Source organism: Mercenaria mercenaria, chromosome 1 (assembly GCF_021730395.1).
Source record: "Mercenaria mercenaria strain notata chromosome 1, MADL_Memer_1, whole genome shotgun sequence".
NCBI lineage: Eukaryota > Metazoa > Mollusca > Bivalvia > Venerida > Veneridae > Mercenaria > Mercenaria mercenaria.
In genome coordinates, this window is record NC_069361.1 from 70,319,988 (window position 1) to 70,345,599 (window position 25,612).

The 25,612-nt window shown below is 34.2% G+C and overlaps 1 protein-coding gene across 1 annotated transcript in view; it reads right to left on the minus strand.

The window, feature by feature from the left end:
• LOC123534620 (serine/threonine-protein phosphatase 4 regulatory subunit 4-like) overlaps nucleotides 1–25,612 on the minus strand; it is a 73,438-nt gene that overhangs the window by 45,250 nt on the left and 2,576 nt on the right. The window lies entirely within an intron of this gene.

Here is a 25,612-nt window from a genome sequence, read left to right on the forward strand (position 1 = left end):
CCAGTAACAGTTTTTCAAGAACACAGACTTGAGAGTGATTTAAATTGAGCCGTGCCATGAGAAAATCAACATAGTGACTTTGCAACCAGCATGGATCCAGACCAGCCTGCGCATCCGTGCAGTCTGGTCAGGATCCATGCTGTTCGCTAAGAGTTTCTCCAATTCCAATAGGCTTTAAAAGGGAACAGCATGGAGCCTGACCAGACTGCGCGGATGCGCAGGCTGGTCTGGATCCATGCTGGTCGCAAACCCACTATGTTGATTTTCTCATGGCACGGCTCATTAATGAGCTGTAGGTTTCATTACAATCAAGCTAAAAGAAATTAGTATAAACTAAAAACATGGGGACAGGAGATATATGAGACTAAATTTAATTTAATTTATTATACAGTTAAAGACCATTTCTGAAACAGTCAAAATATGGTCTCAATATACATATAACAACTTATAAAACGTTTTCTCTAAAGCTCTTGTAATACAAGTAAATACAATACTGTTCAGCATGTTTAGGGAAAGGACGAAAAATCATCGCAGTTAGAAATGTTTTATTATTTCTCTGACATGAAATAGCATTTATTTTTGTATCTTAGAACATTTCCTTTAATTACACAATAAAACAGGATCAATGCTGTCGCCCAAATCCAGCCACTGTCAAACAATCTTAAAAGTGAAGTTCTACATGAGGCACAAATTAAAACTATACTGGTACTCTAATGGATCTTGGCAAGGAAATATTTACATAACAATTACTAGTGCTTGGATTGTGCAATATATTGGCCATCAAAGCCCTTCAACAGTTGGATCATAAAACCTCCAACAAATAAAACGAATCTGCAATAAATGAAAATGGTAATCAATCTGAGAATGTCCCTAACAGTGAAGAATCAATACAAGTCAACAGATTTGAAATCTAAATCAAGCTTTACTCTAACAGGATTATTCTCAAAAGCTGTCCAGGAATCCATTTCAATAATCTAGCATGGAGAGCACAAACACTTGTAACAATTGCTATGCAACAAGATAAGTCTGTTGCCATAACTGACAACATGCTCAGCAGTTCAAATACAGCATCATAAAAGTGTGTATCTTGTAATTTATAGTTTAACAATATTTTTGGTGCCACAATATTTGATGTAGCCAAAAGATTGTGTAAAAAGAACATTTTGTACCTGACAGAATGACTTAGGGCTGATGATGTTCTTTTTTACAGAAAATCTTTAAGACCCTAAAATCCCTCAACAGATGGCAGGCCAGTAAGGCACTACTAAATTAAACAAGTTACCACTGTATCCATGCTCAACATAGGTAGCAGATATTTAAATTTGGACACTGTATCTTCATCATAGGCATCTGACACCTACCTTTAACACAGGTAGCGGACATCTAAATAGAAAGGCTGTATTTGCAACACTGGTAGTGGCCAACTAAATTCGGACAAAGGTAGAAGACAACTAAATTCAGATATGCTGCAAGAAAATTAAATACTACAGACAGATTGTAATTAAGAACAAGTGGCCCAATGAGACTCATGACCACCTTGACCTTTAAACCCCTCTGTCCCATAAAACTATTCAGCCTCATGTTCAAAGTGCAGAATTACAAAAACAGCCAGGCATAAAACATTTCAACAATTACCAAGATACAGTATCATTATCACATTGATGTGCTGGAACTTTTTAGAGGAGGCAGATGTTTCCAAGAAATATAATCTCCAAATTTGACCATTTTGTCACATTGTAACACATGTCTGTCACATATCACACAGTGGTTGGCTGCTTAATTACTCTCAACCCTGGACTAAAATACCAATGAAGCCTGCTGAAATTTGAGCATTATTTTAGGGACATTCTGACAGAGTGCTTAATTCTGACATCACTGCATTGTGGTAAATTAATTTTTCCGTGAGTAATAAATAATGGTCTGATGTCACACACAAAATCAATGGTATTCATGATATTCTAGACTTTTCAATTAAATATTTGGCACCAAATTATATTGTGCCAATCTGAAAAACACAATCACTTTTCCTCAGGAAGAGCTGCCTAGGCACCAGCATCTACCAAATTCCTGCTATTAAAGACCTCGCCAAGTCTTTATAGGCTTACTACTTGTTGACTGAACTGATAATGAACTGATAATTAAGCCGTGCCATGAGAAAATCAACATAGTGGCTTTGCGAACAGCATGGATCTGGTCAGGATCCATGCTGTTCGCTAACAGTTTCTCTAATTCCAAAAGGCTTTGAAAGCGAACAGCATGGATCCTGACCAGCCTGCGCATGCTGGTCGCAAAGCCACTATGTTGGTTTTCTCATGGCACGGCTCGTATTTCAATGAGAGATATTAGCTGTAACCATGTCAACTGCAATTCAATGACAGTAGCCACTATATTCAGTGTTTTTGGGGCTGAAATTCTGCCTCATTCCCCTGACTAAACATATGTTCCCCCACCCACCCCCCATTTTTGAAAAAAAATCCACATCAGATTTTTTATATATTCCAACCAAATTTCTTAGCTAATCTAAATAACCATGTAAGTCATATCAATTACAACACATGACAGTGTGCTTTTAAGTCATTTTCGTTTCGAGATATTTACGAAAATTATTTCCCCCATACTTTAGTAAATCTTACAGCATGATTTTTCTCTCCTATTTGGTCCTGCAACCAAAATTTAAAAAAAACAACATTGATTATTTTAATGCAGTTTTCACATTTTAGTAATCTAATAAACATATAAATAATGTTGATTCCTACAATAACAGGTCTGAAAATATTTAAATATTTATTTTAATATAACAATTGAGCCATTTCTTTTATCTGGTTCTAAATTTTTATACAGCTTCTGGAAGGGATAGTATTACATCCTCTGTGCTTTTGTTTCAAATGGAAGAAATATGGTAATAATGCTTCCCTTACAGATGACTAATTTGGTGTCTCTAAAGCTATTTCATGCATTTTGGTCATATTTCATGGGCTGACATTTTCTCCAATTATTAAGTAATTTGCCCCTTCATGAAGGATGACTCAGCATTACCCCCCATGGCTCTAAATAATATTTTATTTAAATGGCTGCTATGTGAGGCACAAGATACAAAGCTATAGAAGCAATTTCAAAGTGTTCAATTGAATATGAAACATATTTCATATGGTGCCTGATGGTAATTGTGCAGAAATGATTTGTTTAAGAGCTCCCTACAGGCTCATATCAAATTAACTGAGCAGTAAGAAAAAAAGAGAAGCATTCTTTTTCAAGGACAGATTCAAGGGACGGGGAAGAAATTTTTTAAATAAGTAAATAAATAAATAAATAAATAAATAAATAAATAAATAAATAAAACAAGAGCTGTCCGTAAGACAGCCAAGCTCGACTATTCGAAATATTGTCACAGAAGCAGGAAATTATTACCCAAAATGTTAAATATCAAAAGAGTTTAAGTTCGAAAGGGGACATAATTTGACCAAAATACATATCAAAGTTATGGGACTTGATGCTATCAACTAGTTTTATAACCCCGAAGAAACATGTTAGGTTTAAATTCAATATCTGCATTAGTTTTGGAGATAGTAACTTGCATGTAAACTTTAACCAGAATTTTCTAAGTCCAAAAGGGGGCATAATTTGTTCAAAATACATGTTAAGAGTTATGGAACTTGACCTAGTGAGGCTGGTAATTGACCTAGAAAAGGAATAAATAAGATTCAAAGCTATATGCCTTTTGGTAATAGCTGTATGTACTTGCACGCAAAACTTTAACCAGAATTTTATAAGTCCAAAAGGGGGCATAATTTGCCCAAAATACATGTCAGAGTAATGGGACTTGATTCTATCAACTAGTTTTATAACCCCGAAGACACATGTGAAGTTTCAATTTAATATCTATATTAGTTTTGAGATAGTAACTTGCATGTAAAACTTTAACCAGGATTTTGTAAGTCCAAAAGGGGCATAATTTGCCAAAATACATGTCAGAGTTATGGGACTTGTCCCAGTGAGGTAGGTAATTGATCTAGAAAAAGAAAAAATAAGTTTCAAATCTATATGCCTTTTAGTAATAGCTGTATGTACTTGCACGCAAAACTTTAACCAGAATTTTCTAAGTCCAAAAGGGGCATAATTTGGCCAAAATGAAGGTCAGAGTTATGGGACTTGGTGCTATCAACTAGTTTTATAACCCCGAAGACACATGTAAAGTTTCAATTCAATATCTGCATTAGTTTTGGAGATAGTAACTTGCATGTAAAACTTTAACCAGGATTTTCTAAGTCCAAAAGGGGCATAATTTGCTCAAAATACATGTCAGAGTTATGGACTTGACCCAGTGAGGTAGGTAATTGATCTAGAAAAAGAAAAAATAAGTTTCAAATCTATATGCCTTTTAGTAATAGCTGTATGTACTTGCACGCAAAACTTTAACCAGAATTTTCTAAGTCCAAAAGGGGCATAATTTGGCCAAATGAAGGTCAGAGTTATGGGACTTGGTGCTATCAAATAGTTTTATAACCCCAAAGACACATGTGAAGTTTCAATTCAATATCTGCATTAGTTTTGGAGATAGTAACTTGCATGTAAAACTTTAACCAAAATTTTCTAAGTCCAAAAGGGGGCATAATTTGCTCAAAATACATGTTAGAGTTATGGAACTTGACCCAGTGAGGTTGGTGATTGTCCTAGAAAAAGAATAAATAAGTTTCAAAGCTATATGCCTTTAAATGATAGCTGTATGTACTTGCATGCAAAAACTTAACCAAGGTGTGACGCCGACGCCGACGCCGACGCCGACGCCGACGCCGACGCCAGGGTGAGTAGAATAGCTAGACTATTCTTCGAATAGTCGAGCTAATAATAAATGTAAGATATAATTTATAAGCAAGAAACAATATCTTTTGAGACCTTTGCAGAATATACAGAAAATAGCAGTGAAATAGACCACCCACTGTTATGGCCAATGCTGAAGACCGCAACAGAAATTGGAAGATGCGATCATAACAAACTTTCTAGCACAGAAGATCCAGGTAATATATCTGTTATAACAATCAAAAACAACTTCAAACACATACTCATCATTGTTGTAGATTCTCTCCTCAATGTCAAAAAGGTCACGAAGAAAGAGAGAAATTGTTATACATGTCTTTGAAAACTCTCGAAACTATTCAGCACAAGAAAGCCATGGGTAGAATCCATATACCCAGCTCAAGGAAACCATGTGTGTTTGTAATAAGTACATAATACTGAGGAAAATTCACTGCGTTCTGTGACAACAACAAAGGCACTGTAAGAAGTGATACTTAAAAATGCCATTATCAATTTTATTCATGACAGTTCATAATCTCCAAGAAAAGCAAAACACATGAAAGTTCATAATCTCCAAGAAAAGCAAAACACATAACAGTTCATAATCTCTAAAGAAAAACAAAAGAACAAAAGACATGACAGTTCATAATCTCTAAAGAAAAACAAAAGACACAGAAACTGATACATTTTCCATAGTAAGTACAGTGACAGCTGCTTAGGTGAAAGTACCCGATAAATACATCCCCTACTGCTTCATCTTGAAATCTGGAGGAATATGTTAGCTCTGACAAACTCTTCAATTTCCAAAGAAAATTTCTGTTTGAACATATAGTGTCCTTACAAATGGAAGGGATGAACAGCCAAAGTTATTTCAGGGTTTGAGACAAAGAGTGCACTAAAACAGTCAAAAGACAAGAACAGCTGCTGTGCCATGACAGTTTCTATTTTTGCAGTTTCACTCTAAAATGATCAGTATTAAAGCAGCCTAATAATGCAATCCTATTATATAATCAGGGATGACATTTTGTAGAGGAGACATCAAAGTCTGTTAATGTCCCCCTGAAGACCAACTAGGTGTTGTTTATAAGGCTTGAAATGCACTTGTGATCAATATTTCACAATTTGCAGTCATATCAACCAGCAACTGTCATAACCTGTTACAAGTTTCTTCATTCTCCTCTCACTAATAAGTTCTAATATTCTGTAATAGCTATAAACTCTACAAAAGTACAAATAAAGACTGTAATCATCCAATTTTCGTTGTACTTTAAAGGGACTTACCCGCATATTTTAGGCGAAAAATAATTTCTCCCAAAAATCCATGAAAAGTGAGTCTAGTGGTACAAACGTATTGACATATTGCAAGATGTTCTTATAAATGTGCAGAAGGTAGTAAAGTCCATTCACATTCATCTGTATCAGGAATTTGCAAAGATTTATAATGAACAAGAGCTGTCTCCAAAGGATGACACATGCCCCCGATGGCACTTTGAATGAATAGTTATGGCCGTTGTTAGAGTTTAGGACCTTTGACCTACGGACCTGGGTCTTGCGCGCGACACGTCGTCTTACTGTGGTACACATTCATCCCCAATAATTTAAAAATCCATGCATGAATGACAAAGATATGGACCGGACACGAATGCACTATGATGAAAAATGACCTTTAACGTCTAAGTGTGACCTTGACCTTTGAGCTACGGACCTGGGTCTTGCAGCCGACAGGTCATCTTACTTTGGTACACATTCATGCCAAGTTATTTGAAAATCCATCCATCGATGACAAAGATATGGACCGGACACGAAAATTGCGGACAGACTGACAGAACGACAGACGGTTCAAAAACTATATGCCTCCCTTCGGGGGCATAAAAAGAAATCAGACATGCAGAATTGTTAAAAATCTACATATAAGTATTAAAAGTAGTCAAAACTACAAAAACTTAAAGTCACTTCATTTTTAACCAATGTTTCGGCTATATTAGCCTTCTTCAGGGTTCAAAATAAACATAACAAAGGAAGTGACGTCAACATCAAAATTTAACAAAATCTACATCAAATTTCTATAATTATTGTACTCTAACAAAGATTTGCATTTTAAAAGAACAACATAAGTTAAGTGTTGGCATAAGCCTTAACCCACAGGTTGATACATAAGACTAATCTTGAAATACATTTACCAGGAAATAACTACGTTTTAAGTTTTTTATATTATGGAAAAAAAAGATTTTAAACAAGAGGGCCATGAAGGCCCTGTATCGTTCACCTGACCTATTGACCTAAAGATCATCAAGAATAACATTCTGACCAAGTTTCATTAAGATATGGTCATAAATGTGGTCTCTAAATTGTAAACCAGCTTTTCCTTTGATTTGACCCGGTGACTTAGTTTTTGACCCTACATGACCAAAATTCGAACTTGACCTAAAGATCATCAAGATTAACATTCTGACAAAGATTCATGAAGATATAATCATAAATGTGGCCTCTAAAGTGTGAACAAGCTTTTCCTTTGATCTGACCTAGTGTCCTAGTTTTTGACCCACACCTGACCCAGATTTGAACTTGACCTATAGATCATCAAGATTAACATTCTGACCAAGTTTCATTAAGATATGGTCATAAATGTGGCCTCTACAGTGTTAACTAGCTTTTCCATTGATTTGACCTGGTGACCTAGTTTTTGACCCCAGATGACCCAATATCGAATGCATCCAAGCAGGGGTTCCACTAGACCTGTAAGCCCAAGAGTCCCAGGACCCTTGGGCCCAAATTTTAAAGGGTCCTTTTCCAAAATACAGGAGTCCTGTCCCAACACGTCCATATAATTGGCAATATTTTTTTATTTAGTAATACGTAAATCTTTACCTAAGAAAACAATAAACCCAAGATCATATTACAGCATAATGAAAATGTCAAGTTTCAGGTCATATAGTCTCATATTGTAAACTCATATTTATCAAAATTTATGTTATTTTGATTAGGTTTTTCTTCAATATTTCATTTAATTTTCAATAACAGAACAGTGCTATATAACACTCTATAAAAATGTATCCAAAATGTACTATCCGGATACTGGTACACTTTCGGAATGTCATCGGAAAGTAGTTTTTGCTCAGTTTACCTGGCCAACTAAGCTAAATCTGAGATAGTTCCTCAAATTATGATGCTACTTATCATTCAAAACTGCATTGAAAGTCAGTTTTTTTAAGGAATTTTGGAAATATGCATATGACATCGGGTGTAATTAGACTCGTGAACGGACATTCTAAACTTATTTTTGCTTTCGAAATTCATCAAAATTTGTGAAGTTTCTTTATTATTATACAATATGTTCACTAAACAATGGTCTCATTTAAAGTTGGCATGAAAAAATCTTGCAGGGCACTTTTCACATGCTCGGTAATCAGCCGCTTAAGATAATTTAATAACTGGCGCCTTTTTTGACAGTACACAGGATCAATACGCTTTATCAATTAATTTCAACACTTCATTGATTCTTGTTACCTATGTGCACCCGCTGTGACGTAACTTGCTGATAAAAAATCAGCGAGGCATGTCTACTGGAGAAAGGGCGGGATTTAGCAAAAGATCAAAGGCAGGAGGGCATGACCGCGAGTGTTTATTTTGAATACACGTGTCTATCGTGGAAATAGTTTTACTGAAGGAAATTAATGATAAGAGAAAGGATTATCAAAGGAAAATGCCCCCGGGTCCCGAAGGACGCACAGGCAAGTATCATGCCGGGTCCTTTGAGCGTCTTTTGAAAATCTCCCGGGTCCGGACCCGGGGTCCCGGGTCAAATGGAACCCCTGCGTCCAAGATTTTATTGAGACGAAGATTCTGACTAAGTTTCATTAAGATTGGGCCAAAATTGTGACCTCTAGAGTGTTAACAAGCTTTTCCTTTGATTTGACCTGGTGACCTAGTTTTTGACCCTAGATGACCCAATATCGAACTCGTCTAAGATTTTATTGAGGGTAACATTCTGACCAAGTTTCATTAAGATTGGGCCAAAATTGTGACCTCTAGAGTGTTAACAATCAAATTGTTGACGACGGACGACTGACGACGGACACAGGGGGATCACAACAGCTCACCTTTGAGCACTTTGTGCTCAGGTGAGCTAAAAATATTTACTTGGCTCATGTTTATTTTGTATGTTTGCAATATATAACCATAAAACATCAGACTGCTTGTATGCGAGCAAATTCAACTTTCTTCAGCACTTTAGCGCCATATGAAAATCCATTGCTTTAATTAAAGGATGGTTATATAGTTTATTTTAACCTAATTAGGACAGAAAAATGCAATTAAACAATTTGCATTGCAAACACTCACTAACTAAACTGTTTAACTGGATAATACATGTTTTTCCTCACTTAAAATAGTTCCAATCAGGGGCAATCACTCAGGGAAATGAAGAAAATAAAATGAAATTAAGGAAAAGATTTATTAGGACAGAATTGAAATGGATGTGCACCAGAAGCCATTTCTGAACTCCTTGGAGATTGCTCTACTTTTTACAGTTCTCAAAATACTGATGATAAAATGTCACAAAGTTCAAAGAAGACTTGAATCTATAATGCCACAGACATGCATGTCAACTTAAATTACCCTGGATCTCCACTGAGGAAATTTGATTCTGCACAATTGAAAATTCCCATGGTAAATAATGATTGCAAGTTAGAGGATATTACTGCAAAGTTTAGAGATTATTTTCTTAGCTGGTACATCTTTACTAACAGTAAAAATGTTGGAATCTAAAAGAACAGCAGTTGCACAGTAAATACCGAAATATGTAATAAGTGCACACTCTAAGACATCATTCAGTTTTCAAAGGAAAATGGCTATATTTTTACCAAATGTTGCAAATATAACTTTTTTATTCCAACATACAGTCAGAAATGAGTTCTCTAGCATGGTTACAGTCTCAATATATTGAACAAGCTATGGGCAGTTCACTAAACAACAGAACAATTGAAGTTTAACAAAAAATTGCCCTAAACATAAAATTGAACTGAAATCTGATATTTTTAAGGTCATGAAATTGGTATAGAATTTCATAAATAAGAAACGGAGAGTTCTGTAAAGGCAATAGATTCGAAAATGTCTAACCAGTTTAAAGCATAATATTTGATATCTAAAAACAAGGACCCTGCAATCAATAAACCTTGATGACCCCGTGACACCCTTGTTGTACAAGCAACTAAGTCCAAAACGAGGGCAAGTATCAAGGCAAACTGGGGTCAGTGGATGTATGAAGTATGAGAATGGTCACAGGTTACATCTGCATTGTATCAAGTCATTCAAGTTAACGGTAGGGTATTGATGCTAGACAAACGTCCATTGGTAACCTCGAGTACGGACCGCCCAATGAAGAACGAACAACAGACAATCACTATATCCTCCCGCATCAGTAGATGCTGGGCATAAAATTTGTAAAAGGTCTCTAATATAGCCCATCAGACTCTAATTCTAATAAAGGCCTCAGTGCAAGCAACTGAATATTTATAATAGTTTTATTTTAAGTCAATTACAAAAATCTAAAAAGATGGATTTCTGGTACCAGTCCGAAGGATATAACAAAAAAACTTTTTGTACAACCAGTCTGATGAGCTAATAAAATGGACTCATAACGGAAGATATTTACATTTTTACCGTACTGATTAAAATCTGCATTTCATTTTACAAATTATAAAGAAAATTTGACCCAGATTAACATAAAATCAATTAGTTTGAATATTTTTTGTCAGCCCAATTGAATACCCTGAAACTTTAAGACTTCTTTCAATAAAAAAAAAAACTGAGTATATGGAACTGAAGAGGTTTAAAGGTAGATCAAAACCAGCTGAATATCTATTTTTTTTTTCCTGCGTATAATTGTATGTAAAGAAATTATTGCAGCAATTGAGATAATCTTCATCAATAAAATATTTACAGGGAAGAGAAATTACTCTTAATCATGAAGCATGCTTGTTGATGCACCTGGAAGAAGAAGGACGTAATTAACTTGATAAATATCTTTGCAATCAAGATACAGTATTGTCTATAAGTAAATAATGTTTCAAACAGTAACAACTATTGCTCCAAAGCTAACTAAAATTCCAATCTACATTTTATATACTGAAGCAATCGAAAACCACCTTCCCCTACCCATCCCCAAAAATAATTCAACTTTTAATCATTCGTACACAAGCTTCTTTTAAAACTTTTGCAACTGTAGAAGTACAGAAAAAAATCATGAGCTTTTCTTTTAGATTTTTTATAGGAAGATAAACATCCTGTACCAGATGTGTTATAGTTAAAACAGAATGAATTTTAATGATGCTAAATCAGCACTTCCTACCCCTGGCAGACATATATTAATAACCTACACGACACTGAGTGATGCCAGCATATTCTACATCTGCTGCTGTAATAAAGGTATTAAATATGTCTTTATACTTATTGTTCTATGTAATGACGTAATAACTTGACAATAAACTGTTGATGATACTGTGTTTTATACATCATTTAATCATGTTTTACGTAAAAACATTATGCTGTACTTATTTATTATAATTATGATACATATCATTCTGACAAAATAATGGTAGAGCTTGATTTACTCCCAAAATTTTCTTCAATTTTAATACACTTTTCCGTTTACCCCATTATTGGGGGAAATGCTGTTTTCAAGTGCAGATAACTCTTTTTCAATACTGGTGACTATGACTTTTACTGCATATCCTTGTTTCTTAGCTGACTGTCCTTCAATATCCCAAGTTTTAAGAAATTCTGTTACTGGGAAAATTTTCGCCAATCTCATAGACTCTAGCCTACGCCTTTAAATCATCCCATACAAACTCACTGTGCTATACAGGAATCCCTACTGATGAACTATCTATCGTCAAAGAAGTGCCAATGAAGATCTTGGATGCCCACCAGGGATCACTTAATGGTAAGCAGGTGTAATGCAGACTGGCTTCCAAACTTATTAACATACATCACTGCTGGCTCAGGGCTATACTGCAATGCCTCCTAGACCTTTAATTTGATAATCTGTCACTGTCCAAGCAAAAATTGCCAAATACTGAAGTTCTGGCACTGGAATCCTTACATCAGCACAAATTTTGGCAGTGTTTTAGTCTTGAAATTTGACTCTTAATTAGTCTACTAATATTGGCAGTGATGCTGTTGGTCCTAGCTGAGGTGTTTCAATTGAATGTTGTTCTTTTTTTATTCATGCAGTACTTTCTTTTTCCATCCTTTAATTTTGTTGGTTCATTTCTTGGCATCAGTTCCAAACCCTTTAACTTTAGGTCTTTGAAAGAAGTTTCATGGTTTTCGACCATATGGTAAAAGTTAATCTGCTTATTTTACTGGTACGATTGTAGATCTATACTCAATTCAGCTTCTAGAACATCTACATATTCATGTATTCTAATTGGTTACAGTATACAACAACAGCTTTGAATTACCAATGCTGATGTTGGCCATTCGAAACAATCTGATATTTTGTCAAGAATGAAAGATAACATCAGAAACAGAAGCTGTTTCTGCCTTATCTGATATAGATAAAGAATGAATATGAAGTATATGGAACTTTTCTATATGTTGCAGGTGCAGTGGGCATGCTGCTTCGCTCATACCTGGAAGTCCTTGGATGCCACGGTGACATATTAATTCATATGTGAAAAGCCAAAAACTGACACTAATGTTGGTTATTTCAATTTTTATCACCATTTGTGAGCAAAAAGGCTTCTATGTGCATAACAAGGAAAAATATTTGCTACTTGATAAAACACTTTGATTATAACACTTCAGCTTAATAATTTCAGTTTCATTCTGATACATTTCCTTAGACAAGTAAAGCACAAAATATCATTTTGCACTTTTTATACATTTTGTATTAACAATTATTATAGTTTTAGTTAAATACTTTTTTCATTTAAACTGCAAAATTTTTAGTTCCCCGTAAGTTATTTCCTCAAAACAAATGGTAAGGGCAAAATGACCTTTGCAACAATGTTTCACAATTCAATATACCGGTAATCACCTTCACATGAAGAACGTAAGAATTATTACCTGTTTGATTATCTACCTCAATTATTACTCAAAACCAATAAAAATTACCCAGTAATCATCAATATGACACCCTCATGAAAATGTTCCAAATCGTGAAGCTGTGGCAGCACACCTGTAGGCTGATAAGATCATGCAGTCCATTAGGTTCTACACATCCTAACCAGGTACAGTACTGCACATAATTATCTCTGTTCTTCATTAACTTTGACAAGTGAAATCTGGCTTTTATTTAAGGCTAATACTAAATTATTCATTTTCTTTTCATTTTTGCATTTCAAAATTATCAGCAAAAAGATTTTGTCAAACGCTCGACTATTCAACAGCCTTGTCAATTGAATGAATACAAAAGTTGAAAAAGGGGCATAATTTTGTAAAATGCAAAGTAGAGGTATTGAACCTCTGTACTGCATGTCATATCATGACAGTGAACAAGTGTGTGAAGTTTCAATCCTTTCCAATTTGTGGATACTGAGATACCAGCTTACATACAAAAACTTAACCAAAAACTGCTAAGTCGAAAAAGGGGCATAATTTTGTAAAAATGCAAAGTAGAGTTATGGGACCTTCACAGTGCATGTTAGATCATGACAGTGAACAAGTGTGTGAAGTTTCAATCCATTCCAATTAGTGGATACTGAGATCAGATTACATACAAAAATTTAACCAAAAACGGCCAAAAAAGTCGAAAAAGGGGCATAATTTTGAAAAAAAAGAGTAGAGTTATGGGACTTGCTTAGTGCATGTCAGATCATGACAGTGAACAAGTATGTGAAGTTTCAATCCATTCCCATTAGTAAGTACTCAGAGATACCAGCTTACATACAAAACCTTAACCAAAAATTTCTAAGTTGAAAAAGGAGCATAATTTTGTAAAAAAGTAAAACAGAGTTATGGAACCTGTGCAATGTAAGTCAGTTTATCACAGTGAATAAGTGTGTAAAGTTTCAATCCATTCCCACAAGTGGTTACTGAGATACCAGCTTACATACGAAACCTTAACCAAATCGGGACGCGGACGCATGTGCGAGTCCAATAGCTCTACTATTCTATGAATAGTCCAGCTAAAAATATGTTGTTTAAAAAAAAGAAAATAACATACAAACGAATTTTTTTTTTAGGTTTAACATCGCACCGACACAATTATAGGTCATATGGCGACTTTTCAGCTTTGATGGTGGAGGAAGACCCCAGATGCCCCTCCATGCATTATTTCTACTTATAGATATGAATGGTAGTTACTGACTTACAAAACAAAACAAAAATCATACATTTAAAAGCCTTTCAACTGCACTATATGCACTATACTAGATAATTCAGACTACAAAACTACGGCACCTTCAAGACAGACATTCACAAACATTACTTCACAGTAAGTACTGCCACTCATTCCAAACGATCTATTACAACAGCCTAGACTAATATATTTTGAAAAGATGAGATTAGTTAACTATTTTATCAGCTAACAGCATCCCAAATCAAAGCCAATATTTATTGACATGTGCTCTATTAAGACAGAAACCAGGAACCCACTTCCAATTATATTCTACATGGCCTATCATCTACTTTAATTGGTACCCAGATTATTTCCAGCTCTGTTTAATGGCATTTAATACCTGTAATTATCAAAACCACTGCTAAAAACCACACCTAAAAGCCCATTACCACACTATAACTGTTGTACCATAATTCATTTTTTATCAGGTATTTTGATATTCTTACCAATTAATGCTCATAAATATCAGAAAAAAATGATCCAGTGAATAAAAAGCATGCTATTCTGTCATTTTCCCTGATTGCAAGCACAAACTGGCAGTAACAGAATCAGTTAACAAACAAACAAACAGAAAAGACCCAGGAAACAATACAACAAATAAACAAGAAACAAATAAAGATATGCAGGATCTCAACAAGGCCTAAATACTGTACAAGAGTCAGACCCCAGAAAAATATAATATGCTCAATACCTCATCAAAGCCAAACTTTTCTCAGCCCCATTCATGAACAATCTGATTTACACAAACAAACCCTGTCTGCTTAAAGCAGGATTCACTTCAAAACTTGACTGACATCAAAAGAAACATTTTAATCTTTACTTTCACTTTCTGTAAAGTCTCTTTTAATTAAAATGAATTTTAATTAGCAAGGTTTAACAGTATTTTAAAAGCCCTCAAAGAACTTAATAGGCATGCGACTACGATTATAATTTATACAACTTGTTAATCAGAGCTGCTGTGAAAGAACAACTGGAGAAACTCAGAGCTACATGTCATTAACATGTATTTTAAACTTAGTACTGTATATTTTACCCGGTTTTACATATATCTGGATAAGATCCTCTGTCGGTCAAAACATTTGACATCATAATCCTTCCTAATCTTATAAATCAAATTTTAACTATACCACATTTATTGTAAATACATTCGGACTACGGGCCATTGCAACCTGAAAGTGAGATTAAAATATCGCATGCATCTTGACAACAGTTTACATTGTCAATTTCCGCCTGACTGTCACTTTGTAACACAATCAAATCATTGTTACTACAAATTACAAACATTTCTTTGCTATAAAAACTGAACTAAAGGCAGACAAGAAAAGGGCAATTTTATATGTCAGAATTTTGATTCATTTTAGTTAATGAACAAGTATCTCTTGTCAATGAAGTGAATTAAAGCACAGATTCTGTTTCTTATATCATACAATAAATCAGATAGCCGTATCCTTTTATTTTTGCTGCTGATTAGTTTATCAATCAAAACATTTACAGCTTGAGATACTGCAGCTGCTGTCTATACTTATATTAGACTAATAAACAATTTATATTCAATCTATATTAATAACAGCCTTCAATTATGCTGTGAGGTAACCTTTCAAATACAATATAATGTATCATTCAGAAATTTTCTACTCTAGTATGCTTCCTGTAAAGCTGCAAAAAGAGTAAAGTTTACTCCTTGAATCATTGACATTTAAAAAACCCTTATTAGAGACCCTAGACTCATTTTTCACTGACATTCAACTACAGTCGAACCTGTCTGTATTTTGAAGATCATCTTGGGAAATGAAAAAGTAGTCTTTTTTCACTGATGGTCTCTAAATAGAGGTAAATGGCTAAAAGGGATCGAAGAAAAAAAAGTTTTACAGCTGTGGCTTTAAATATTCAGGGGTAGTCTTAAGCACATGTTTGACTGTAATTACAATACGTCAATACTTACTCTAATTCCTCATCTATCTCCAGCATAAAGTCTAGATCCATCCCCTGTGCCACACATGGCTGCAAGGGAAACTCCCGCGGAGAGTCAACAATAGGCTCTAAAGCTTCCAGCTCATCCACAAACAGTTTAATCCTCTCTCCGGTCGGAGACTCCGCGGTTTTAAATATCTCGATCTCTTCCATAGAATTTTGTGACAGCTTCATATTTTCTATTTCTACCCCCATTTGTCAATGTCTCCACGGATATACCGAATTCTAAACTTCTTGCTTCAACGAGAAATCTTTGAACACTTTTAATCATCATAAAACGGTCCACACAAAAACAAATTTTCACAATCTGAATAAAATAGTTCCAGTTATTATTCTTTGCAAATTTTGTTGCTCCTGCAGGAGTTTAAGCAAATAAATCCTTCACTGAATAAACAAAAATACAGTATTTAACGGAATATGTAGATTTCCGCTTCATACAGCAGCCAAAAAAATCCATTTTTTGATCAATATATAGCACAATGACATAATTGTACAGAATAAATCAAAATGCATGTAAAACTCATGTTCTTCCTAGGAAATCCATTGCAATATTAGACCCAATATAATGGGAAGCACAGCAAAAGCAATGTGACTCAAAACAAAAATCCACAAGGAAAAATTCTTATCAAAGACTGAATATTTAGACAGTAACTTGGGAATGTTAACCAGTTAATATAAGTAAAAACTGCACTAAAATGAAAATTACTCCATAATGAATAATGTCAGACTGTCTGCAGCTTTAAATACTGCAGAAACCGACAAATTATATATAATACCGCTTGCAATAACATGGAATCAAATTCAGAAAAGTAGGCAAGACGTTATTTCAGACTGCATGAATTCCCCATGGTGCTGGTATCACTAATTACTTTTCTATCCTACAAGACAACCCATACTTTTTCTGCAAGCTGACAATCATATAGATGAGTTGCTACCAATTTGATTAGAAATGTGTCTAGAATTCACTGATATTTGTAGAATTTTGTAAGTCTGCAAACCTGCTATGATTCCAAAATATTTCTTTAAACCACTAAAATAGTCTGCAACACATAGCTAACAGGAAATTGAAGGAAAAAAATGTAATTCACATAGGAATTCTAACAACACAGTATTCTAATAATATCCACCACAAGAATAGAAATCTGCCGCACTCTAGCTTTTATTAAACAAGAAAATTCCTTTTCCTTAACAGATACATTACAAAGATAGTATCTCACTTATTATTCTAGCAATAATTAAACACCCACTGCCTACAATTAACTCTTCTGATCTCCAACAAAAACACATATATCCTCAAAATCGCTCCCACCACAGAAAAATGGAGCAGAAAAAAGGAAAATCCAGGATCCTGCCAAGAGAAAGTATTGTAGAGGTATAACTGAAGTGCTGTACTCTAAGATGGGGTACAGATCTGATGATTATCTCTGTAAGTCTGTAATCTCCATCAATACAATTATAGATGTTATAGCCCTGCCTTCACAGCATATTTATCAACTATGGTTAGCACCTGTCCTCTCCCATCACTCATACATCATATTACAGACTACAGTCTTCACTTTTCTGATGAAACTTTGTCACACATCTTTTCCATATTAAATTACGAAAGTTCTAGCCCTTGCAGGATGTTTAGGCAGTCTCACCAGAGGCCTCTCATACTTTTGGTACAGTTCTTGACAGAGGAAAATTACAACCAAAAAATATTTCATAAACAGCATTTCTTACTTGGTTGGTTTTATAAGGAAATCCTTCTGAAACAGTCGTACAAGTACCAAAATGACAAACTATAATGCAATAAATTATTAATCTTTTTTTTCTTCCTTTCTTTTTTTTGCTGTTGGTATGTTTTTATTTATACAGATTTGAACTTCTTATAAAGAAATAAAAAATTACTGGTACATGAAAAATTCCTTATTTTTTCAAGATAACATTATATACTGAAACCATTAATATTCATGGCAAACTAATTTTTGTAGATTTCATGGTTGAGTCAATCTTAGACTAGCCACTAGACTGATAATAAAGAATTTGTCACAAAATTTAAACTTTTGCAATTTCTCCTTTAATGTATATTAACTGGGTAACATTCTCAAGTTACTGTCTGAATATTCAGTCCTTTATAACATTATGATAATGGACATAGGATATAGAATGGCTACATTCACAATTTAAAAAAAATAGTATATCATAGTCTAGAAGCTAGTCTAAGTCAATCTATGAGAACAAGTGAAATTTCCATTAATTTTATCCGTGATTATTTTAAGTTCAAACACACAAATTCATATACAGTAACCAATGAAATAGCTGTTTTAGTCAAAACCACGAAACCAATTTATTTCATTATTATCTGCTGTTTTGGCTTCGCATTTATATTTGAATGTGATTACCTTCTGTTTTCAATAAAGCTACATGACACACTCACACAATGGGCAGTACAGAAAGAAAAAACCCCACTAGTATCTACTTTTAAAGAGCATAATTCTATGAACAATCACCCAAAAACTTGGCATCAGCTATAATTACAGCTCTGAGCTTGACCTCACAGACCTGAGACAGGACAATGTCAAAGCACTTGAAATTACAATAGAAAACAATGATTCATATGAACTAATCAATGGTTGACCGCTGGAAATGAGCAATTAGGAATCAAATGTGATGAAAATAGTAACTTGAAAAGGGCTCTTCCAATTCTCTTCTGGAGGTTTATATTGGATTATAATGAATTAGTGCTTCAATGTTCATAGCATGAGCAAGCTGCTTGTAGCAAATGACCAGCTTTAACCCATACCCTGCTGAATTTCCATAATGAACCTGTCCATCTTTCAATTTGGACAGTACCATTAACTGTTAATAGGGGTGCATACCAAAAGATACCGACTGAATGGCGAACAGTGCAGATCATGATCAGACTGCATGGATGTGCAGGCTGATCATGATCTGCACTGGTCGCAAAGGCAGAATCAACTGTATCCAGTATATCCAGTATGACAAGAGTTAAAGACCCAGGATGCCTGTCTTTCAAATGTGCTGCTCAAATCACACTATGCTAGCCAAGCGATAATGATGATAACGTAACGAAACTATAAATGTTTTCTCTAAAATATCTGTTTGCATATTTTCTGAAATTTTCTAAATATCTGATTAAGAATACGGTCATTAAGATCAAATTTACTATTTTGAATTACCTCCCTTTATAAGACTTTGTATTGTCATTAACAAATCCTTTTCATTCTTTAAAATTATATCACTATGCAAGAATAGATTTTTAATATGAATAGGATGTAAAACAAGAGAACTGCCTTGCGGGTGCAGATGCTCATCTGATTTTTTGTCTGTGCAATATTTTTTAAGTCCAAAAGGGGCTATAATTCTTGCAAATAGAAGGATGGAGTTATGTTTCTTGCTGTACAGAGTCAGCTTTTGATGGTGAACATGTGTTGCAAGTTTTAAAGCAATAGCTTTTATAGTTTAGGAGAAAAGCTGATCTAAACACAAAACTTAAGCAAGAAATCTGATTTGCTAAGTCCAAAAGGGATCATTATTCTTGCAAAAAGCAATGTAGAGTTACAGTACTTGCTGTGCTGCGTCAGCTTTTAATGACGAATAAGTGCTCCAAATTTTAAAGCAATGTCTTTGACCGTTAAGGATAAAGTTGACCTAATCGCAAAACTTAACCATGAAATCTGATCCAAAAGGGGCCATAATTCTTGCAAAAAGCAGGATGGAGATATGTTTCTTGCTGTACAGAGTCAGCTATTGATGGTGAACTAGTGTTGCAAGTTTTAAAGCAATAGCTTTGATAGTTTAGTAGAAAAGCTGACCTAAACACAAAACTTAACCAGACAACGCCAATGACAACAATACCAATGCCAACACGATGACAAAAATATCAGATGAGCATAAAAAAAGATCTGATTTAAAGAAATACCCAATAAAACAATGGTTAAATAAATTCCTGTTTTAACCATATGAAGTGATTCACACCTAAAACCACCTTGTATTTAAACCACAATGTGGTATATACTGGATTAAATGAAAAACAACTACAAAGAATGACACATACATCAAAGGAATGAAGAAAGACAATCTTCTCCCCAGAAAAGTTGCAAATGCTTTCAAGAAGGAAATAATCGGTTGTAAAAATTTGTAATCATTATCATTTCTGTTACAGAAGGAATGTCCACAGCCAAAGCAATTTTATCAAAATCTGATTTATCAAATAAAGAAGGATTATGAGAAAATCAGATTATAAAATTACAATGTTTTAATCCTTTGACCTCAGGGACCTATTATGTTCATTGCTAATGTTTCAATGTATATTATCAGAGCATATTATCACAAAAACTGCATCATTAGCATACCGATGTTTTGCTTCAACAGACAAACTCACATCAACACAAATAACATATGAGCCGTGCCATGAGAAAATCAACATAATGGGTTTGCGACCAGCATGGATCAAGACCAGCCTGCGCTTCCGCGCAGTCTGGTCAGGATCCATGCTGTTCGCTAAAGGTTTCTCTAATTGTAGTAAGCTTTAAAAGCGAACAGCATGGATCCTGACCAGACTGCACGGATGTGCAGGCTGGTCTGGATCCATGCTGGTCGCAAACCCACTATGTTGGTTTTCTCATGGCACGGCTCATATTATACCCAAAGGATGTCAATTGTTAACCTTATTCATATGCATTATGGGTTTTCAATGAATTATTCTTGAAAACTGAAAATTTTAAAACTGTTCGCAACATTTCAGGGCCCTCATTTTATGTTTCTTTCTGGTAAAAATTCAGTTTCATTCTGCCTATAACAGAATATACTTTCTCTCCTATTTTAGTTTAAATTCTATTTGACTTTGCAGGTTTACTTATTCATCGTCATAATCGTCATACTGTGCAAGTGTAAGGCCTAAATGGGATAGTGGTCTTATACCTTCTCTAACAAACTTTTTGTACCTAAAATCTAAACATGCTGAAACTCAAGTCACGTGTATACTGTAAATTAATTTCAAAGGGTTCAAAATTCTCACGGAGCATGATAAATCATCTTGAAAACTCCAGTACAGATCTCCTGGATGAATAATATTTATTTAGATTAGGTAAAAAATTATGCAGAGTACCATTTTCCTGTTTACTAACTCGCCATTGACACTTCTTAAGTGTACGAAATTTCGAGTAAGTAAATATTCTTGTCATGTTTTATCAGTCTGTCAACACGCAATCGATAAAAAAATTTTGACAGAATTTCAAGAGAGACAGAAATAGGGTACTTTCATGTACTTTAAAATACGACATTACACTTTAACCATCCTTGTGAATTATCAAAATGTCAGCATATTGCATGGAGATGTTTTTCTTAGCTACAGTAAATTTCAGTTATAAGTCTTTTTTTTTTTAACCAAAAATACGACAGCTGAAACTGTGATCCAGACTTACAGGCGTGTTAATTAAAGCTATGTTGTTTTTGGTCTCAAAGCCATTTCATTTGTAGTATCATGAATTTTGTGAGTATGACTGATTTACCAAGCAATCTGGCATAGTCCACAGTATGTTAAACACTGACTGTTAACATTTAGCTATTAGCATTTTTGACAGCATAATTTTGGGATAACAGTTTTGGGTAAATCAAGCCGTTTGCTGTTAGGAAGATGAAGCTCAATATTGTAATCAATGCAAATAACTGTAAACATCCCCACGAAAGAACTATCACCGTCTTGGCGGCAGATTATAGCGAAAATGATACTCATCACAAAGAAGCAAAATGTAGTTGCCAATTTCCCCCCATGCCGACACTTCAGACGGTATTATTTGCAACTCTACATTAAGATTCCTGAAAGTCTTCCAATGTCGTCAACATATGTAAATAAACTATCTAGAATACATAAAAACCACTTTGCCAAGAATGCATAACAATTCCCAGGACATAAAAATAAGTGTCAGAAAATACAGGAATATCCCACAAGAATAACATAAATATTTTCTTTACATTAAATCAATAGAATTAACGACCAACACAAAACTTCTCAATTAGCATAAGATACTTTGATAAGTAAAAGGAAAAATTGTTTCATGTATAGTTACATTGAGTATACCACTTCTGGTTATTCTACAAACAATAGCTACAAAAGAAACAGTTTATTGCGAAGCTGATATAAGATTTCTCTCTGTAATTGTAAAGATTGAGTAAACACAGCCTATACCTAAAAAAATGACTAAAGTAAAAAAATATCCAGAAAATGAATTACTCCAAGAATGATTTAATTCAGCTGCTGTATGATACAGAACTTTAACAATCACAATTAATATTCCAATCTGAGTTTTTCATTATAGAACAAGATTTACTTCACTGCACTCCTTTATTCCGCAGAGCGATAAAAAAAACACACACAGAATTTCTGAGTCTGTCACAGAGGAAAAAAACAACATCAAATGAATCCAGAGCACCATAAAACATACAATAATGTCTCTGTAGTAAAGTGTACAATAATACGGAGACTGATGTATGGCGAAATGTAAACATTAGGTTGACTCAGGACACTAATAAATACATGTGGTGAGTGAGTGGTGGGTGGTTAATATAGTATAGATCATCCAGAATCATGACTCTCGATAATCACTGACTCATTGTTTAGTCCCACATTACTGATAACTCTGCTAAGTCATTGGGAAAAAAAACACAGGTTGCCTTTTGGCCAATTCTGCATCATTTCATCTGGTTTAAAACCCTGGAAATAATTTGGAAAGTGTCCATCTCTTGAAGATGCGGTATTATTGAGAACTCTTGAAACTGTTCTCTTTAATCACACTTTCTGAAAAGTTTGTCTCTGATTCTATCAAGAGTGTAAAGAGAAAAGGATAATTTTGAAGACAGTTTATATAGAAAGTAATTTCTTGATTTAGTTGAAACTGTTAAGTCAAGTTGAGTTAGAACTACTGGAGTTCTTCTCTATAAATTATCTACCTCACTAAGTTATAAGTCACAATTTTCATTTTTATCTTTTCTGGAAACAGATTTTTTTCTGTTCAGTTTTTTCTACTTGTAAAATGGTTTATACAAAAAAAGTCCATATGGCGCTGAAGACAAAATTTGGGCCTACAACTTAAAATAAATAATGGTAGAAAACATTTGGAAAACAGATTATTACACACAATTTTGCCTGGGTAATTAAAACTCCATTTATTGCTTTGGCAGTTCACTTTCCTGAAAACTGGTTCAAATCCTCAAGTGAAAACAGCTGTAATTCACTCCAGCTTTGCAAATTGGACACAAACAGATTTGAAAAAAAATCAAATTTACTGCTTTATGCTGGTACTGGTAATCAAAGTATCCAAAATTAAATCTATCTAATTGATTTTTAGTATAGAGTGCTCTGCTTCTAAAATGTTTATACCATCAAAGGGTACCAAAAAATTAAATAGTAACATTAACTGAGTACAATAAAGTCCACATTAGGCATCATTTTTCTATCTTGTGAAATACAAAATCTTACTTTAATTAATGTTTTCTTGAATTAAACATCTGCTTTTTATCTAATTTCATACTGGATGAATCAAGAGAAATTTGAGTTCAACAAGTCAGATGATTTCAAACTGGGGGAAAAAAGCATCAACAATATTAAAAGAAAACATATTACCAGATCTGACCATGATATCAACTGGGTGCATTAATTCTATTGTGACCTGATACACAAACATTATCAAGACTTGTTATTGATGAAACATTATCCAATTAGGTCCCGTAATTGAATAAGTGGCAATACTGTGGGACGTTCATAATATTTCATAATGATACCATCAATATTCTATACGGAAGTAGGCAGTAACATACTGTAGCTGTGCTGAAGTCGGTCAATAATTCAAGGAAATATTGAACACTGGCCATATAAAATTATCAGATGATGTAAGCAATATTTATGTGATCGTAGTGGCCTGAAAAGTATCTGTTTGCAAAAATCAATTGCAATGCGAGCTGTAAACATTTCAGTAAAACATTTCTTACGACAATAAATTTTCTTCTTTATGTCTCCACCAAGATTATTTCTCTGCATTGCATTGTATCTGAATACTTTTTGCCACTTTAATTATTTAAGGAAAATATTTGTGCAGACATTTATAAATGTCAAGTAAAACAATTCTTATAAAGATCAGTTTTGTATACTCCTTGATTAACCTTTAGCCTGCTGGCCGCGATTGGTTTTGCCTTTGCGACCAGTGCAGACCAAGATCAGCCTGCACGGATGGTCTGCACTGTTCGCTATTCAGTTAGTAAATTTTCAGTGAACACCCCTTCGAATAATAAATGGAACTGCCCAAATTGAATGATGGACAAGTCCATTCTAGAAATTTAGTAGGATAAAGGTTAAAGCATTGAGTCTCCTTTTAGAATGCAGCTAGCTGACAATATTTAGGAATAACTTATGGTGTAAAAAACATTAACAAAGACCATGTTATTTTTTTACTTTGCTTCCTTTAAAGCTATTTATAATACAGAGACATGTTATCGCATTTTCTATTCATGAAAAAAAATCTGTTGTAAATATTTAATTCTGTAAAGACATTTCTTTTGACTACTGGTAACACATTTTGACCTGTTTGTAACAACTTTAAAGCCTAACTTAAATTTTCCACAGCTGAGACATATTGTAAGGACAATATCCTAAGAAAACAAAATGGCACTTTTCAGACTTTATACTTTTAAACTGGCTTGAAGCACTGAGCGTATGATGAAGAACTATTAAAACTGTCGACATCTACTAAATCTTTTGGACTCAATCATACTAGTTTATCGCATGAAGGGTGTAAACCCGGTGATAGTTATCAAAAAGAGATACACCTCATTCGAATTTTGAATATTCTTGAAACATAGGCAATCAAGGCCATTCATGACAATGAATGAAACAAATAAAAGTTATGCAGTCAGACTATGGTGAAAAGAAGCAAAAAGATAAAGTGATTCTTTTTCATCAGTGCTGCCAATTAAAGCATTGATCAATACCTTGACCAGTATCAATATCTTGACAGGTTTGAAAACTTATTTTCATATTCTCGGTCAATGCCATGTTATTATTAGACTTCTGTTTACAATACCCTATAATACTAAATTGTAGGATAGTGAAAATGAAATCCTTTGAGTAAACACCAAAATATTGACTTCTCTCTTTAGAATGAACAATCTTTAAATACAAGTCAATAAAGTGTAATCCATATAATATCAATATTCGCTAACCAAACAAATCTTATTGTACTAAAAGTGATATTTAACGGAACCGGCAGATTTCGCTAAAAACATCCCATGATCTGTGTATGCTGTATGACAATGATGAAGCTGATAAAGGGGCAAAAACTCAAGCAGAATCAGAAGTCAAACTGAGATGCTGTGCTTTCTCCTTTCTGTTTCATCCAAACAGCACTGTTCTGTATTTCATATTAAGCAGTGCTATGGAGTAAGTTTTCAGTACAGAACTCTGACACAACCGTTAACACTTTGAATGGCCCTCATTAGGCAATATTC